Source organism: Rhinopithecus bieti, unplaced genomic scaffold (genome assembly GCF_001698545.2).
Source record: "Rhinopithecus bieti isolate Rb0 unplaced genomic scaffold, ASM169854v2 scaffold_9581, whole genome shotgun sequence".
Lineage (NCBI taxonomy): Eukaryota > Metazoa > Chordata > Mammalia > Primates > Cercopithecidae > Rhinopithecus > Rhinopithecus bieti.
This window is the reverse complement of record NW_016806413.1, coordinates 1,324,516-1,344,245: the sequence shown is the minus strand read 5'-3', so window position 1 is coordinate 1,344,245 and position 19,730 is coordinate 1,324,516.

Genomic DNA, 19,730 nt, shown 5'->3' with positions numbered 1-19,730 from the left:
AATTAGCTGGGTGTAGTGGTGCGTGCCTGTAGTGCCAGCTACTCGGGAGGCTGAGAATTGCTTAAACCTGGGAGGTGGAGGTTGCAGTGAGTCGAGATTGTGCCATTGCATTCCAGCCTGGGTGACAAGAATGATACTCCGTCTCAAAAAAACACATAATAATAATAATAATAATTGAAGTCAATATTATGGCAGTACTAGTGATTAAGAAAAATAACATTTAAAACATTTTTCTTTCCTTTGATGGATCTGAGTCAGAATAGGCTTGGGATCCCAGCTCATCCCTTAGGAACTGTGTCATTCTGGGCATGCTGCTTAACTCAGGGCTGTGTGTGTGTGATCTGAATGTCATTTGGGGGTCTTCCTGCCCCTTGGAGATTTAGGAAATTTGACTTAAACACAGTGTGTAGTGGGTTAAGTAAACTCAGAGTTTGCCTCACAGTTTCTGCATGTTCTAATTCCTAGTTCTTTTTTAAAAACTTTTTTGGGCCGGGTGTGGTCGCTTACGTCTGTAGTCCCAGTACTTTGGGAACCCAAGGCAGCAGGATCACTTGAGTCCAGGAGTTTGAGACCAGCCTGGGCAACATAGTGAGACCCCATCTCTACCAAAAAATTTTAAAATTAAAAAAAAAATTAAATTAGCTGGGTGTGGTGGTATGCACCTGTAGACCCAGCTACTCAGGAGGCCGAGGCAGGAAGATTACTTGAGCCTGGGAGGTCAAGGCTGCAGTGAGCCATGATCATGCCACTGCACTGCAGCCTGGACAACAGAGCGAGACCCCGTCTCAAAAGACTTTTTTGTTTGTTTTTCTCTGCCTTCACCCTGTATGTCTGTGTGTGTTGCCTCACAGCAAACCCAAATGTAAATTTTAGGCCCCACCACTCTTTTCCGTAGGAAACCTAACCTTTCTCAACATTTCATGAGTTTGGTGAATTCCGTGACTGTTGGAGGGGCTATGCAGAGAGCGCACCACCTGCCATGGGCATCTACCATCTGGGTGCCTGCAGCCCTTCTTCCTTTTTCCACTTGGTTGTTTTCCAAAGTTCCTCTCTTCCCCTTTTCATTCCATGAACGCTTGTGGAACACAGTCCAGCCTCTTTGTGACTTCTCCCATGAGAACAGCATGCCCCACCCACCCTGCCCCGCTGCTCTCTTCTAAAGCCTTCTCCTGATTTTGGTGACCAAATTTTTCTCCTTCTTATTTCTTGAATAAAAAAGACTAGATGAGGATGGGCACACAGCACCATGAACAAACCTTAGGCTGTGGAGATTCCCATTTGTGATTCCAAAGTCCCTCTGGAAGCTTTAGCATCTGGGCACATTCGGGCGTGCATGTGCACTTTTCTAATGAGCTACCTCTTGGCTCTTATCAGATTTCCCCTTGCGGAATTCCTTCTTTCCTTTCTTCCCTACCTCCCTTCCTCCCTTTCTCCCTTTCTCTCCTTCTTTCTTTCTTCTTTCTTTCCTTCTGAGTCTCACGCTGTCACCCAGGCTAAAGTGCAGTGGTGCAATCTCAGCTCACCGCAACCTCCACCTCCTGGGTTCAAGCGATTCTCCTGCCTCAGTCTCCCAAATAGCTGGGACTACAGGTGTCTACCAGCATGCCTGGCTAATTTTTGTATTTTTGGTAGAGATGGTGTTTCACCATGTTGGCCCGGCTGGTCTCAAACTCCTGACCTCAAGTGATCCACCGGTCTTGGCCTCCCAAAGTGCTGGGATCACAGGCATGAGCCATCACGTCCGGGCTTCTTATCAGATTTTCAAAGGGATCTGTGACCCCTGAGAAGTAGAACAATTCCTTTGGAATATGTCATGTCATTTAACTTTAAAACGTCAAGGTTTCTCTTTCTATGATACAGGTGCAAGGTTGAACTGTCTCTTAAACCTATCAGCAATTCTTATAGCTACCTTTGGGTTCACAAAAGGAAGAAAAAGAGAAAGGAAAAATATAGAGACAGAGAATCCCTAAGCTTCTTTCTCCAACTGGGCAAGAGCTGGAAGAATGGAGGAAGAAGTAAGTTCAATGGTTATATTAGTTAGGATATTTCCAGATACAAGCAACAGAAATACCAACTGACAATGGACTAACCAATAAAAATACCCAAGCTGGGGTGTCTCCAACATTGATAGTTTGGCAGCTCAATGACATGACCAAACCCCTGGATTCTTTTCCTGTTTTTGCTCTTTTATAATTGGGTTGGCTCTCCTTAGTCCCAGAATGGCCTCCACAGTTCTAGCATCATCAGCAGACCCAACAATGCCTAGTGATAAAAGGGAGAGGCGCCTCTTTCTGTATGTCTCTTTACCAGTAAAAAATGATTCCCAGGCCAGGCACAGTGGCTCATGCCTATAATCTGAGCACTTTGGGAGGCCAAGATGGATTGTTTGAGCCTAGGAGTTTGAGACCAGCCTGGGCAATATGGTGAGACCCTCTCTCTATTAAAAAACCAAACCAAAACAAAAATCGTTCCTCAAAAGCTCCCCATAAACATTCACTCATATTTCATTGGCCAAAATTGAATGATATGTTCCTGCCTAACCCAATCACAGGTGAGGGTAATGGTGCCACCAACATTGGCTTACACCAATTAGCACCCACTCTTTGGGAGATAAGGGTGGGCTCATTCCCTACAAATCATATAACTGCCTTGGAGGAAGGAAGGTACAGAACAAAGCTGGGATCTTGTTGGACAAGTGGTTGGGTAGCAGCCATATGTCTGGGAGTGGATTGATCCATGAGTAGTGGAGACAGAAGAAAGGAGGAATGGGCTGAAGGAGGGCACCCGTTGCCTGGCAGGGGAGGAAACAGATGGTGGCTCAGACATCTCTGTGGCAGGGGTGAGGTACCGCTGTTAGTCAAGGACGTTTTGGTGATTTTCTGAAAAGCCTCAGGGTGGGTAGGAGTTGGGGAAAGTATTTTCACAGTGGCCATGGTGAGTAAAAGCTCCTTTGAATATGTTGCTTCTCACCTTGGGCGATTCTCTGGTGAGATGTCATTTGTAGTCTGTGATAACAGTGGCTCCTGCTTCAAAATTTCCACTCCATCTTCTTCTGCACTGACGTTCACTAACACTGAACTTCTCTTTCCTGTTGCAGACTCTTTAAAACCATAGCTTTTCTTTTCATTTCTTTCCCATGTCTTTAATTTTCATGAGGTCTCAACAAATAATTTCCTCATCTTTAGTATCCTGTCTAGAGACTCCAAGTAGGTACATAGCTGCAGATTTCAGCTCAGATTCTGTTCTGCATGGTTACAAAAATGTTCCATACCACCAAAGCGGTCCTTTCAGATTCCCAGTGACCTGATAGATGTACCCATCTATTAATGGATCCCACTAATCATGTAGACCAGGACTCTGGGATAACCAGCTCTTAGCTGATTTCAGGTCTATGGTGTAAAGCCTGCACAGCATAATTTAAATGCATTTTTAAAGCAAACTGGTTTGCAGAGAACCCCGTGTTATGATATGTTTCCATAATGGCACCAGTGTCTGCTCAAGTCTGTAATAAAACGTGCAATAATGCTCCCACAAAATCCACCAGGAAAGATTCCCATAAGTGGAAGAGCTTTATTGCCAGCAAGTTTTATGTCTTAATTCTCTCACCCTCATTTCTCTGAAATATAATTTAAATAGTCCTTTTTAAAATTTTTGACTCTTCAGAAGTCAGATATACTCTGTGGAGATGAGGCTGTTGGTTGAGATGATTCCAGTTAGGAAGCATTTTTGGTGGATTGTGCAGGGCCCCGATGTGTAAAAACCACCCTGTACCAACGCAGCTTCTCTTTGTATGCATGGGATCTTTCTAAAAATATTTTTTGAGATGAAGTTTCACTCTTTTTTGCCCAGGTTGGAGTGCAGTGGCCTGATCTCAGCTCACTGCAACCTCCACCTCCTGGGTTCAAGCAATTCTCCTGCCTCAGCCTCCTCAGTAGCTGGGACTACAGGTGTGTGCGACCACACCCAGTTAATTTTTGTATTTTTAGTAGAGACAAGGTTTCACCATGTTGGCCAGGCTGGTCTTGAACTCCTGACCTCAGGTGATCCACCCACCTCGGCCTCTGAAAGTGCTGTGAGTACAGGCATAAGCCACTGCTCCAGGCCTGTATGGGATCTTTTGATCTACAGTGAGGGGAAGAGGGATCAATTTTATTTGGAGGTTGGGCTGGAGGAGACAGAAGGACCACCAGAGGGATGCTATGGCATCTCTTCTTTGAACCATAATAGAGAAAGGAAAAGGGTTAGAGACTGAAGCTGCTCAGATGAGATTTTTGGAGACCCTGGGCCCAAGCACAACTGCTTTAGGGTCCAGGGAGCACCTTGGGGCACGGGTTGTGGTCAGGACTGGTTACCTTGCCTCAGTGCCAGAACCACTGATGGCATGGTAATGGGAAAGCTCCACCAAATGACCTTGTGGGCAATGTCCTGGCCAGGAGGAGGGGCAGCTGGGGCAGGAAGTGGGGTAAAGTAGAAGCAGAAACTGCAGTGTGTCCACAGGCCTGAGAAGACACCCCGTGTGACTCCTAGAAGTAGCAGGTTGAACCACAGGGTTGCTGATAGCCAGTGGTCAAGATGATGGGGCTTGGGTCTTTACCATGTGGTTATAAGGAAGGAGGGCATCATTTTTAGGCCATAGGCTGGCGAAGGTGCCATTGATTTAATCCAAAATGCTTTGGCATAGAAAATCCAGAAAAGACAAGTAAATCTGTTTCTTTCTTCAAATGATTTACAATGACTCCACTTTGTTATCTTGCCCAATATAGAACTGGCCAGAACTCCTGCTTAGCTAGCTAGTGCCATAGAACAAATCACCTCTCAATTTAGTGCCTTACAGTGGTCATTGTTCTGTAATCTCTCGGGATTTCTGTAGATAAGGAGTTTTGGAAAGGCTTGTTGGAGTGGTTCTGGTTCCAGTCATTCGTGTGGTTACTCTCGGACAGCGGCTGGAGCTTGGAGAGCCAGGGTTGAAGCAGCAGATGGCCGGCTGGGCACCTCTGCTTCTTTATATGGTTTCAGGGCCTCAGTGGCCTCTCCATGTGGACTGGTTTAGGCTTCCTCACAGACTGATGGCCTCAGGAGAGGCAAAATGCTTACCCAGGGCTCAAGACTTTAGGAGTGAGAATCACGGGGAATAAGATGGAATATGGGTCCCTTTTATAGCCGAGCCTCTGAAGTCACACAGGATCACTTCAATGGCATGCTGTTAATTGAAACAATCACAAAGAGGCTGGGCACGGTGGCTCATGCCTGTGGTCCCAGCACTTTGGGAGGCTGAGGTGGGCAGACTGCTTGAGCTCAGGAGTTCAAGACTGGCAACATGGCAAAACTCTGTCTCTACAAAATATACAAAAATTAGCTGTGCATGGCGGTGCATGCCGGTACTCCTACCTACGCGGGAGGCTGAGGTGGGAGGATTGCTTGAGTTTGTGGAGGTCGAGGCTGCAGTGAAGCTGCAATCGTGCCACTGCACTCCAGCCTGAGTGACAGAGTGAGGGTCTGTCTTAAAAGACAAACAAACAAACAAACAAACCAGTCACAAAAGCTCACCCCACATCAAGAGGAGGGGAATTGAACTCCACCTCATGATGGAGAAATGATAAGGTAATAGAAAAGCACGGGGTTGGGGAGAGGTGGGAGATAATGCATTCATCTTTTAAAACTACAACTGCAACCATCTTTTCCATGCAGGGTGCAATCATCTTTGCAAGCTTCCTCCAAGGCTAGCTCCTTTCAAGACAGCCTTCCTCTGTGACTCTGTTTTTTCCTGCCCAGCATTCAGCCACCTTTTCTACCTGTTTTAATCTCCACTTTTCCCCCAACCCAGCTCCTCAACTGTGTTTGTCATCTCTTCCTGATTCCCACTTATTATGCAGACCAAAACCCCTCCAGCTCTCCTGCTGTGTGATCCTTTCCTAAAGAGGCACTGAACTAACAGTTCTCATGAATGAGGGAGTACAGAAACCTATCGGAACATGATGGCTAAGACGCAGGGCAGCTCCGGGACAGCCCCTGACTGAAACATCCCTGAGTTCTCTGAGCATCAAACACACCTGTGAGACCCTTGCTTACACTGCAGGTAAGCAGGCAGGAGGGCAGATGTGTAAGCTTGGAGAGCGCCAGGAAAATGAATGGACTTCAAGGCAAGGAAAGGCTCTCAGGAAATACTTTCCAAGCCCGCAGGAATGTAAGGACACCCCCACATTGCTGGTAAGTGAGTCATCACCAATCGCCGTCCAGTTAAGAATCATTGTATGTAACAGGCTTAGAATCAAAGACATTTTTTTTTTTTTTTTTGAATCGACAGAAAAGAGAACCTATTTAGAAGTCTGGAGAATGAACTAAAAGGACAGGCTAAGATGGGAACGCTTGGAGGCAGGACAGTAGAAAGACAGGGACGCTCCTGTGTGACTGTTGGGAAGAGCAAACTCATAGGGAAGCGAGGAGGCACTTGTCAGCTGGAACCTGCTGGTGTCATCGTCTAGTTCCCCTGCACTCACAAGCAATTTGCCACCCTTCAGGGGGCTTCATCACCATGTGCCGCTCTTCTCCCTGGGGCAATTATCCCTTTTAATTATGTGGCAGTGATATAACTGGTCCCCACATTTGTCAGGTACATTGGTTTGTTTGCAATAGCTAGAGGAGGTCAGGCTCCGACCCAAGTGAGAATTCTGGCTCTGTTACTGTCCAGCCTGGTGACTTAACCGTTCCGGAGCTCTGTTTGCTCATGGGAACTGTAAAATGGGGATTATTACACCCTACCTTTGTGTCACAATAATAAAATGAGATACAGTGAGTAAAATGTTTAGAATAGCCTCAGACCCCACTGGTGCTTAATCAAGCGTGTTCTGTTTCTGTTCCCTCTTAATTATTCAGCACCATTAGTGAGCATCTTTTTTTCCTTTTGTAACCAGCCTCAAACTTGTTTATTTTTCCAGGTGTACATTGTCACTAGAAGCCAGGCATTTAAAATAAACACGTGGTTATAATAAAGGATAGGTCACATTACACAGTAATTATTACTCTAGGAGGTTCAGCAAAGGAACACCCCTTTTCCACAGCTTCCTCTTCGTGTATGGGCCTTCCAAATCAATTTTTCTGCAAGAGGCCCCTTTTCTGGTGAGTTAAAAGCCAGCAACTCCTTCAAAGGTCAGATGTAGGCAATGAGATGCTACCGAGTAGGGCAATACAGCCCACCTAGCATCCTGGCTCAGGTCCTTGGGTCCAGGATCCTAGATTTCCCAGTGGGTCACCTGTTGCCACCATAGGTCTAGAAAGAGGATGTTTGGAAGTTTTGTTTTGGAATTTGAGCCCCTGGGGCACATAGAAGCCTTGAAGGCAGGCTGTAAATGTCCCCATTCAAGCCCAGTCCCTTATAAGCACAAACCACAGATCACCTATTCCCTCTCCCTGGAATAAAACACCCTCAGGCCAGGTGTGGTGGCTCACACCTGCAATCCCAGCACTTTGGGAGGCCGAGGTGGGTGGATCACCTGAGGTCAGGAGTTCAAGACCAGCCTGTCCAACATGGTGAAACTCTATCTCTACTAATAATACAAAAATTAGCTGGGTGTGGTGGCGCACACCTGTAATTCCAGCTGCTCAGGAGGCTGAGGCAGGAGAATCACTTGAATCTGGGAGGCGGAGTTTGCAGTGAGCCGAGATAGTGCTGTTGCACTCTAGCCTGGGCGACAAGAGGGAAACTCCGTCTCAAACAAACAAACAAACAAACAAACCAAACCCCCACCCTCCATCCCTATCCACCTGAGAGCTCTCATACAGTTGCTTAAGATCCAATTCCTAAGTATCTCTCTTCTTCTGCGGGCCTTCTCTCTCAAGCAGATGCACTCTTCTCCTTTGAGGCTGCAGATGCCTGGAACACACTTCCATTGCAGCAGCATCAAGATGACGGGCACACTATCCTCCCGACCAGGCCCCGAGCAACATGATCATTTCTCATTCCTAATTCCCAGGAAACCATGGCACAGAGGGGGACTCAGTGAGTATTTATTGACCTGAGTCAGGTCAATGAAAGGCAAGACTTCAGACTTTGCAACCCCGATATTCCATGATGAGTTAAAAAAAAACAACAGGGGCAGTTAACTTTATTTTCAGAGTCCAGTTAAGCCTAAGATATATGTTTTAGAGTTGAAATGTTCACATTACAACTTGGATATACATAAACAATTTGCTTACAATTTTTTCTCTAAGTGATTCTTACTTTAAAAATTCATTTCTTTCTACCTAAAATCATCTTTAAAATTCAGTCTCTGCAATAGGCAAAGTTTTCTTAAATGTAACACAAAAGGCATTAAACATCAGGGGAATTTTTGATAAATTGGGCTACATTAAATTTAAGACCTTCCAACCATCAGAAGGTAAGAGTATGAAAAGGATGTCACATACTTGAGAGGCCATTTGTGATAAATACATCTCACAGAGGATTCACAGGACATAAAGAACCCCTCCATGCCAATAGGCAATGTCAACAGCTCAGTAGGGAAATGGGCAAATGACCTGAACTGGCAGTTCACAACAGAGAATGCAGTCACACACCACTTAATGACAGGGGTATGATCTGAGAAATGGGTTGGATGATTCTGTCATTGTATAAATATCATAGAGTGTACTTATACAAACCTAGATGGTATAGGCTACTACACACCTGGGCTATGTGGTGTAACCTTATTGCTCTGAAGCTACAAACCTGTTCAGCATGTTACTGTACTGAATACTGTAGACAACTGTAACACAATAAGGATTTGTGTATCAAAACACACCTAAACATAGAAAAGGTATAGTAAAAATATGGTATTATAAGTGTATAATATAATATAATTGTTGTATGTGCAGTCTGTCATTGACCAAAACATCATTATGTGGTACATGACTGTATTTAAGTGGCTAATAAAGATATGAAATGCAGTTCAATCTAAAACCACAATGAATTACCACTACACACCTACTGGAATGCTAAAATGAAAAGGCTGGGCATCTTAAGTGTTGAAGAGAACATGGAACAACGGTAACTCCCTATCTACTCAATGAGAACACATAAAGACTCTATGACACAGACACACACTCCTGGGTATGTAGCAAACCCAAAGAATGTGTGTGATTACCAAAGATAATGTGCAAGAAGGCTGGGCACTGTGCCTCCCGTCTGGAGTCCCAATACTTTGAGAGGCTGAGGCAGGAGGATCACTTGAGGCCAGAAGTTCAAGACCAGCCTGAGCAACACAGGGAGACCCCATCTCTACGAAAAACTTTTTTAAGTTAGCCAGGTGTGGTGGCACACATCTGTAGTCCCAGCTACTCAGGGGGCAGAGGTTGGAGGATTGCTTGAACCCAGGAGTTCGAGACCAGCCTAGGCAACATAGTGAGAACCCATCTCTATAAAAAAACACAAAATTTAGCCAGGCATGATGGCACGTGCCTGTAGTCCCAGCTATGTGGGAGGCTGAGGTATGAGGATCACTCGAGCCTGGGAGGTCAAGGCAGCAGTAAGCCATGATGGTGCCTCTGCACTCCAGTCTGGGTGATAGAGTGAGACCCTATCTCAATATTAATAATAATAATAATAATATACAAGAATAGGCATAATAACCCTATTTGAAATTACCAGAACCTGGAAACTGCCTACATGTCTGTCATCAGTAGAATGGCACCTCTACTCCATGAGATGCCATGCAGCGATGGGAAAGCATGAACCATGATGGCACATGACAGCATGGACACATCTCACAAACATGGTAGTGAGCCACAGGAGCCAGCCAGAAAAGAGTACAAACTGCCTGGATTCATTGCATAAAGTTCAAAAACAGGCAAAATGCAAAACTATGCTGCTTGACACTTTCATTGACATATACCATACCTGTAGAAAAGTCTACAACTGACCTGCGGTAGTGACTGCAAGGGAAATTAGTGGGGCTGTGTGTGCTGGTAAGTTCTGATTCTTGATCTTGGTGCTGGCTAGACAAGTGTCTTTAACTTATTATGAAAATTCATCAAATTGGAAATTTTTGATTTGTGCACTTTTCTAATCCTTCAATAAAATGTTATAAAAAAAACCTTTACATAACTTTGCCCTTCGGCTGATTTGGATTGCACACTCCCTAATGGGGCCCTTTCTTCTCCTGAAGGCATCTTCCTTAGACTTATAGAAGAAGCCAAGGAGCTGAGAGCAGCAGAGACAAGAAACAGAGGGAGAGTGAGAAAGTCCAGAGTAAGTCTTGGCTCTTGCCTCTCTTGGAGCCCCGCTGCAGGCCCCCACTTCCTGGGATTTGGTTACTTAATCCAGGAAATTCCCCTTTTGGCCCATGCTGGTTTGAAATGGGTTTATGCCCTCAACAATCAACAGAGTCCTGACTAATAGGCCCATTAGAGGTTTTTCCAAAAAGAAACCAACTTCCTTCAAAGGTATATTTGAACTCCTGGCTCTAAGAAAGCAGAAAAATGTGTTTACATTTATTTATTTATTTTATTTATTTTATTTATTTATTTAAGACAGGGTCATCCTCTGTTGACCCGGCTGGAGTGCAGTGGTGCAATCATAGCTCACTGCAACCTTCACCTCCCAGGCTTAAGCAATCCTCCCACCTCAGCCTCCCAAGTAGCTGGGACTACAGGTAGGCACCACCATGCCCGGATAATTTTTTTATTTCTTGTAGAGACGGGATCTCATCATGTTACAGAGGCTGGTCTTCAATTCCTGGGTTCAAGTGATCCTCCTGCCTTGGCCTTCCAAAGTGCTGGGATTACAGGCATGAGTCACTGTGCCCAGCTTATGTTTAAGTTTTAAAAGAGCAGTACCCATCTCTTCACCCACTCCCCTTCTGATCATCAAGGTTGTCAAAAAGAAGGCTCAATCTCAACTTGGGCACCTATTCCACAAAGATTAGGACTGAGCACTTAGCTGATGGTCCATACATAGGTGTTAACTCAATGAATAGGTGAACTAGATATGGCACAGTAATACAGTAGCAGGAAATACACATCAGAGCCAGGACACATCACCTTAGGTACTGGCTTATATTTTATGGGGATGATATAGTATTTCTGGGAACCCTTACAGAGCTAACAAATATTCAGTCATTCGTCAGGAAGGTGGAGTAAGCTATTTGATTGCAGAGGTAGTTTTCAATATTTTCCTCATGGTTACAGTTCCAGAACTTGATGACCTATTTGAGTGCTTACAGAAACACAACCTTTCCAGGAGCAGCTCAGAGAGCTTGTTGCAAGCAAGAAGTCATTGTAATGTGGATATCACTGCAGGATGTGACATGACATACCAGTGGAAAGATGCAGCAGGCATCAGCGGAGGAAGTAGAGTCACTTTAATGATGAAGGCTGTGGAAATGTGTGGAAATGGTTACAGAAAGCAGGAGGCAGTCCAGCTGTTTCACAGTGGGCAGGTCTATGCAAACCTGCCACAAAGTTTGAGGAAACTGAGAAGCCAAAGAAAGAGGCTGACAAATCTGGTTTCTCATATATATATGTGTGTGTGTGTATATATATGTGTATATGTGTGTGTGTATATATACATACATATATATTATTATTATTTTTTTCTTAGCAGAGTCTTGCTCTGTCACACAGGCTGGAGTGCAGTGGCACTCTCGCTCACTGCAACCTCCGCCTCCCGGGTTCAAGAGGTTTTCCTGCCTCAGCCTCCCTAGTAGCTGGAACTACAGGCATGCATCACCACCACACCTGGCTACTTTTTGTATTTTTAGTGGAGACGGGGTTTCACCATGTTGGTCAGGCTGGTCTTGAACTTCTGACCTCAAGTGAGCCACCTGCCTTGGCCTCTCAAAGTGCTGGGATTACAGGCATGAGCCGCCATGTCCAGCTCATCACTCATTCTTTTTTTTTTTTTTTTTTTGAGACGGAGTCTCGCTCTCTCGCCCAGGCTGGAGTGCAGTGGCCGGACCTCAGCTCACTGCAAGCTCCGCCTCCCGGGTTTACGCCATTCTCCTGCCTCAGCCTCCCGAGTAGCTGGGATTACAGGCGCCCGCCACCTCGCCCGGCTAGTTTTTTGTATTTTTTAGTAGAGACGGGGTTTCACTGTGTTAGCCAGGATGGTCTCGATCTCCTGAACTCGTGATCCACCCGTCTCGGCCTCCCAAAGTGCTGGGATTACAGGCTTGAGCCACCGCGCCCGGCCCACTCATTTTTTTGTTTGTTTGTTTATTTGTTTTGAGACGGAATTTTTGCTCTTGTTGCCCAGGCTGGAGCGCAATGGTGCGATTTTGGCTCACTGCAACCTCTGCCTCCTAGGTTCAAGCAATTCTTCTGCCTCATCCTCCCAAGTAGCTGGGATTACAGACATGTGCCACCATGCCCGGCTAATTTTTTGTATTTAATAGAGATGGGGTTTCACCATGTTGGCCAGGCTGGTCTCAAATTCCTGATTTCAGGTGATCCACTGCCTTGGCCTCCCAAAGTGCTGGGATTACAGGTGTGAGCCACTGTGCCCGGCCTCATCACTCATTCTTATAGCCTTTGTGCCATTAAGTCTGGGCCAGGAAGCAGGGGTAAATCTCTGTAAGGAAGAGGAGGGTGGTGACAGCATTAATGAAAGGCTTCATTTTTCTGCTTTAAGTTTCAAAGTAGACTTAAAATCTGATAGCAAGACAATAGTCTCAAATGCCAGACTTTGCAGAGAGAGAAAGGGTTTTCTTAAAACCCCAAGGCTGGGGTTTTACGTATCAAAAAAATCAAAGCTCAGAGAAATTGAGTGACCATTGAGTGAATCATGGAGGAAAGAAAAATGCAAATATGACAGACAGGAAGTTTCTACCCTACAGGAAGAAGGACAGCTACTTTGAAACTTGGGGAAGAAGTTAAGAAATGGGACAAGAAAAGGCAGGCCAGGGGCAGATTGTGAGTGTGCTGGTTTTTCCCGCCCCACCCATCAGGATCAAAGCTCCAGGTGTAAGAGACACTAGAAACACTGAGATAGTTTTAAAGACTCCAAGAACATAAGGGCTGGTGCTCCCACTTCCCTGGGTATAGCCTGAGGAGTCTTCAAATCTCTCAAGAGAGCCTTTGGGTCAGGCTAACACTGCATCCAACATGGTGCCCAAGTCACTGAGCAGAAATGGCTGAGGGAGGCACTTCAGCGACTTGGGCCTGAGACAACTCACCTGACATACAATATATGGGCTTGCCCGGGCGTGGTGACTCACGCCTGTAATCCCAGCACTTTGGGAGGCCAAGGCGGGTGGAGCGCTTGAGGTCAGGAGTTCGAGACCAGCCTGGCCAATATGGTGAAGCCCAGTCTCTACTAAAAATACAAAAAGCACACCTGTAGTCCCAGCTAGTTAGGAAGCTGAAGCAGGAGGATCCCTTGAACCCAGGAGGCAGAAGTTGCAGTGAGCCGAGATTGAACCACTGCACTCCAGCCTGGGTGACAGAGCGAGAAGCTACCAAAAAAAAAAAAAGTAAAATACCATTTGAACTTGCATGAGTTGTGGAAGGAGTCCAGGAGTTCCTGTGTGCCACAGGGGTTGGGGGCCAAAAAGTAGCTGAGGTACTAGCTGGTGATTACACCAGAACATCACTACAGAGAAAGCAAAGTGACTTTGTAATAAAGAGCTGTAGAATGGACTTCTCAAACCAGCGATCAAATAGCTTTCCCATGCAGACCTTGGGGATCAGGAGTCACAGTGAAAGCCAGATGAGGCTGAGGCAGCAAGGTAAAGCCCCCAACCTTGCAGGCAGCATGTGATTGTGCCACAAGGCCAAGACCTGAAGCTAAGTTAGCTTCCCCTGCATCCAACTGCCATCTTGGAAAAAAGCAGAGAAAGGAAAATCCTTGCATGGATGGAGAGACCCAGACACTATGTAATTACTTGAAAAGAGATTATTTTAAACCAGAGGAGGCTGAGATACCATAACAAGAAGATCAAAAATTTTCTTTCATGCAGTGGAAATGGGGTTTCAAGAGCTGGTTGGGATCTTATTGACAGTTGTGTTTTGCATATCTGAGCAAATTCTAGCCTGATCACAGGATACTCATGACTTCCAAAACAACATACTTATTTTTTTCAATTATGATGGTAATATATATGATTTCATTGTAGAAAACTTGGGGGGGCATACTATAAAGAAGAAAATAAAAATGATTCTGTAATTTCACCAGCCATAGATAACCACTGTAAACATCTCGGTTTATTTTTTCCCCATCTGTTTTCTATGTATATGTGCATGTGTATGTGTATCACTGTGATTGTCTGTGCATCTTATTTGTTCACAAGATTCTTTAATTTTTTTTTTTTTTTTTTTTTGAGATGGAGTCCCACACCTTTTTCTCAGGTTGGAGTGTAGTTGTACAATCTTGGCTCACTGCAGCCTTGACTTCCTGGGCTCAAGTGATCCTCCTGCCTCAGCCTCCTGAGCAGCTCAGACTACAGGCGTGTGCCACCATGCCTGGTTAATTTTTTTTTTTTTATTTTTAGTACAGATAGGGTTTCACCATGTTGGCCAGGCTGGTCTCGAACTCCTGACCTTAGGCGATCCGCCCACCTCGGCCTCCCAAAGTGCTGGGATTACAGGCCTGAACCACCGTACCCAGTCTTTGGATCTGCTTTGACTGATGCGTGAGTGTGTGGCCTCATCACCACTTCCAGCAGCCAGCACCTGTAATTCTTCTTTGTAGATCCAGTCTTGGGCTGCTGGAGGAGGCATTGCCTGAGAATTTACACTCCTGGAGCAGCCCTTCACCAGTGACTGGTGTAATGTAGGAATGTAAGCCTTGTCCAGGTGCATAGGGGTGGGAGGCACGGGGATTCTGAGGTGCTGTTTATACTTGGGGTTCCCTGTGGGGCAGGCTGAAGCTATTCTCCCTGGGACTCAGCCTGAGATGGCACCCTAGCTCGGCTTCTCTGAGAGCACATCCTTCATAAATCACTTGCACACAAAACTCATCTCAACGTCTGCTTCTGGGAACCCGACCTAAGATAGCCAGTGATACATTTTTAAACATTAAAATAAATATGAAGAAAATAAGAGGCTCTGTGGATATATTTAGGAATCTAAAGTTGGTTTTTACAGCATAAGTAAACAAACAAAACAGAATCTTGTATCTTGACATATCAGTCTGGAGTCAGAACCTTTTTTTTTTTTTTTTTGAGGCAGGGTCTCACTTTGTCCCCCAGGCTGCCCAAAGTGCTGGGGTTATAGGCATGGGCCACTGCGGCCGACTTGGGGTCAGAACTTTAACAGCAGAAAAACAGGAGTGGTGCCCCTTTAAATCACGGATGGTCATTCCGTGCTTTTTGGGGAGATTGATGCTTGGTCCTAGTGGTCTCCTGCAGGGGCTGGAACCACCCCAGAGAAAGGAGAGCAGGCTTCTGTCCCTTCTTGCTGCACTTTCGAATAACACAGGTCAGTCCAGGGCCAGAACCTTGGGGCAGCTCCACCGAAGAAACTGTCCTGTTGCCCCTGATCCTGCTGTCCCAAGCCCAATCCTCACACCAAGGCAAGGTGGGGAGAAGGCAGAGGTTGTGGGGGTGTGGGTGGGTGGGGGTCCTTATGTTCCACAGTGCAGGAGCTGGAACAGGAAGATGGAATTTGCTACCCTGAGTGACCATAGAGAAGGTTTCTAGAAACTCAACTTTCCAAGCAGGTTTAGAGAAAAGCGCGCTTCTCCTCCCACTGCTAACAGCTGGGGAAGTGCGCGTGTGCGTGCTGCTCCAACAGCTCAGAAGTCCTGGGAGCTTTTAAAAATTTCCCAATCCAGGTTCTGCCTAGTGGGCTTCAGCCTCCCTCAGACAGACAGAAGGCAGAAGGCAGACTGCTTGGTTCTTCGAAGTAGCTCAGCTAGACCTGATGACAACACTGGCCTGTGGGTAGATTCTCTGCAGGGCCAGCCTGCACCTCCCAGCAAGGGCACCACCTGGTGGCGGGCACTCTATGGGATGGGCTCTCTGTCTCTCTGGTGGTGTGTGTGTGTACGTGCCTGTGTGTGCGTGCATGTGTTTAGGTGGAGGGTAAAGTGGGTGGGGAGGGGATTTACCCTCTGCAGCCTCAGGCTTCCCTGGCAAGCCACTGCCTTGGACATGACATTTGCTAGTTTGGCTGGGGCCCTGTGGCCAGATGTAAGAATTTAAGCTCTGCGCTTAGGGCTTGTGCAACCTTAGACACTAAATGTCTCTAAGCCTGTTTCTTATCTGTAAAAGGAAAATCAAAGTACCTAGCTCTTTGGGTTCGTTGTTAAAAATAAATGAGATTATGCTTTGGATTCCCAATAAATAGATCCTGAGAGATTCAGACATAAGCAGTTTATTTGAGAAGTGACTCCAGGAAAAACCACTTGGGGAGAGGATGTGAGCCAGGAATGGGGAAAAAGATGGCAAGAGTGACTTATCCAGCAAGTGTTTTGCCACTGAGGGCACCTGCATGCCATCCCTCTCAGTAGGACCTTGCCTGAGGGGAGGAGGGAGCTGGGATATTTATCCACAGATTCCCATCAGTCACTGTGGGAAGACACTCCTGGGGTGCCTTAATGCCTTAGCTCTCTCACTTATTTGGCATGTGGGCATGGTGGGCACCAACAACCAGAAAGTGTCCTCAGACAGATTTGGAAATGATGGCATTCTGAAGTTGGGCCAACATGTATGGAAATGGTTAGTGGGGAGGGGGGATGGCTGGGGCACCACCAAAGTCTTCTATATGCATGATTAAAAATTCTCAGAACATAGCAACATTGCAATAAACAATAGCTATTTATAATAGTACACATCAGTGGTCCCCGGCAAAGTGTGACACAGCTGATAACCTAGATGTAGGTTCAGATAGGCTGTGTGCCATGGGAGCACTAGGTACCAACAGCCCTACAGCAGGTGTTTAGTGTCCCCTCATTTATAGATAGGGAAACTGAGGCTCAGGGAGCATGAGAGCCTTGTTGAAGGTCATGGGGTCGATCGTGCCAGTGTTGGTCTCCTGCGGGTGGTGCTGCTGCTCCCGCCAGTCCAGGATTGTAAAGAGTTTTCATTCTGTGCCTGTGTTAAACTGTGCTCTCTCTGAGCCCCACCATGACAGCGCAGAAGTTTGTTTCCATCTGTAAAATGTCAAGGCTGAATCTTTTATGTTCTGTCCTGGGTCTGTGCCAGACAATGAACTCCATCCAAGCCCTGTGGCTGCCTCCAGCCCACGAGACTCTTTGGAACAAAAGGAATAATTCTCAGTGGCAGGAGAGAGTGAGGGAATGGTTTTATCACTTTTTTCCTGCACGACTCAGACCTGAGAGAAAAGAACAGGGAACTGGCAGAAATAGAAGGTGACAGGGCCACTCTCTCACTTGTTCCCTGCAGTCATGCCTGCATGGAATTTGGGAGTTTGCTGACCCAGTGGGGCTGCTTTGGGTCCACTGGGAGCAGAAACCTGTGGTTCCATCGCCTGCCTCATGGCAGGGCATGAAGTCTGCTCTCAGCTCTCTTTCCTGAACACCATTGCCACATCTGTCTGTGCTGGTGACAAAAGAGAGAAGCCTCAACTCTCTCCTTTATACTGCACTAGGCCATTCCGTAACTCAAGCAGGAGAAAAACCCAGGAGTGGGGTGGCATAGGCGGGGCCACCACAGGGAGCCCCTGCATCAGGGGGCACAGGCTGTTTCTGGGTCATTCCACTGGGAAGGGGACAAAACCCGTCTTTTATGACCCATGTTCCGTACTCAGTTGGAGTCAGGTAAGCCTTTCCCTTATTCTTATTGCTTTAAAAATGTTTTCTAAAATTGTGGTATGACATACATAACATGCAATTCTTTTATGTTTTAATTAATTAATTAATTATTTTGAGATGGAGTTTCGCTCTTGTTGCCCAGGCTGGAGTGCAATGGCGCGATCTCGGCTCACCGCAACGTCCGCCTTCCAGTTTCAAGCGATTCTCCTGCCTCAGCCTCCCGAGTAGCTGGGATTACAGGCATGTAATCCCACCATGCCTGGCTATTAAATTAATATTTAACCCTTTTAAAGGATATGATTTGGTGGCATTAATTACATTCACAATGTTGTGAAATCACCACCACTGTCTGGTTTCAAAACTTTTTCATCACCCCAAACAGAACCAACTAAGCTACAAGATAGTCCAGGGGGAGCCAGGGCTCCAGTTGGGACATGTGTTTCTAAAGGAGTGTGGAGAGAAAGTAAACTCTTAGGTATATTTTCCTTTAAAATCATGACAATAATACCTATGGGAGAGGTACTGTTATTATTCCCATTTTACAGAAAAGGAAACTGAGGCCTAGAAAGCACCTGGCCAGTATCAGGGCTAGTATTTGAAATAAACTAGTCTGGCCTCACTGGGCACCACCTCCACCCCACCTGGCTGGTCCCACTTCTCACTCCATTCTGCTGGAATCATTCCATGAGCTAAAATGTCTAACGATGTTGGGCCTTTGACTTCCCTCTAAAGGGAATTGTTAGGCTGAGCTGAATCTTCAGGGCTTTGACCATCTCCTCTGGCAAATTAAGTGTGACGTGGGGGTTCTGGAATGAGGTGGAGGTGAACTGTAATGAACATGGGCTTATTTGAGCCTGGAATCATGCCAGTCATGGATCTACATTGAGAAGGGACTTGGGGAGCTGTATGAGTGCGGCTGGGCCATTCCTGGAGTGCCGAGGCCTTCCTGGAGGTCCCCACATCTGTTTGCTGCTTCAGCACAAGAGAGATACTCTTTGAGGGGATGCGAACCTGGAGAGTCCCCTCCCCACACTGAAGGATCAGAAACCGTGGAGGGTCCTTGCCCCAGCGCAGTGGCAGAGCCTGTGGCTCCAGCCCTACGTGGTGCCAGGACTCTCCATTTCAGCAGGGTGGTCAGAGGGGAGGCAGAAGGCCCTGAGAAACCTTCCCCTTCACATCCCCAGGGCCCCAGAGTGAACCAGACTAGGTAGTGGGAGAGGGGATGCTTGTAAAAGATCAAGAACAACAGCCCTGAAGATTTTCAACAATCAATATTAGTAAATCTCACTCATGAAGCACTTCCTATGTGCCAAGGAGTACCCTAGGGGCTCTTCATAATTACTATTCCCAACTCTTGGCTGCTGGGTAGGTATTATTTTCTCTGTTTTACAGATGAGGAAGAGAATGCCCAGCAAGGTAAAATGGCAGAGCTAAGATGCAAACAAACTCAGGTCTGTGATGCCCAAACCCCTGTTCCTTTCCCTCCTTGTACCTGAAAACTCTTCTCGGCACCAGGGGAGGTGCATCTGGGAGTGGCTGTGTCTGCCTGCATGTTGATGCTGGTGGGGTGCATGTGTGTAGGCAGGAGCTGGGTCTGTGACATCCTGGGTGAAAGGCAGTAGAGCGAGGGCTTCTCTGGCATTGCTGACAGCTGCCTGGATCTCCTGTGTCTCTGGGCTGGCTCTCTGTCAGCCAGGTGGGGACGCACACCTGGATCTGCCCTCAGGTGCTCTAAACCAAGGTGAGGGTTCACAAAGCCACCAGAGCAGCTACTGTTTCCTTGCAGATGCCTATCTGGAGGGGGTGTCACTTGGCGACAGGAATGGCAGTTCCCACAGAGGTGTTGGGGGCTCTTAAAACCTCGTTTCGGCCGGGCGCGGTGGCTCAAGCCTGTAATCCCAGCACTTTGGGAGGCCGAGACGGGCGGATCACGAGGTCAGGAGATCGAGACCATCCTGACTAACACAGTGAAACCCCGTCTCTACTAAAAATACAAAAAAAAAAACTAGCCGGGCGAGGTGGCGGGCGCCTGTAGTCCCAGCTACTC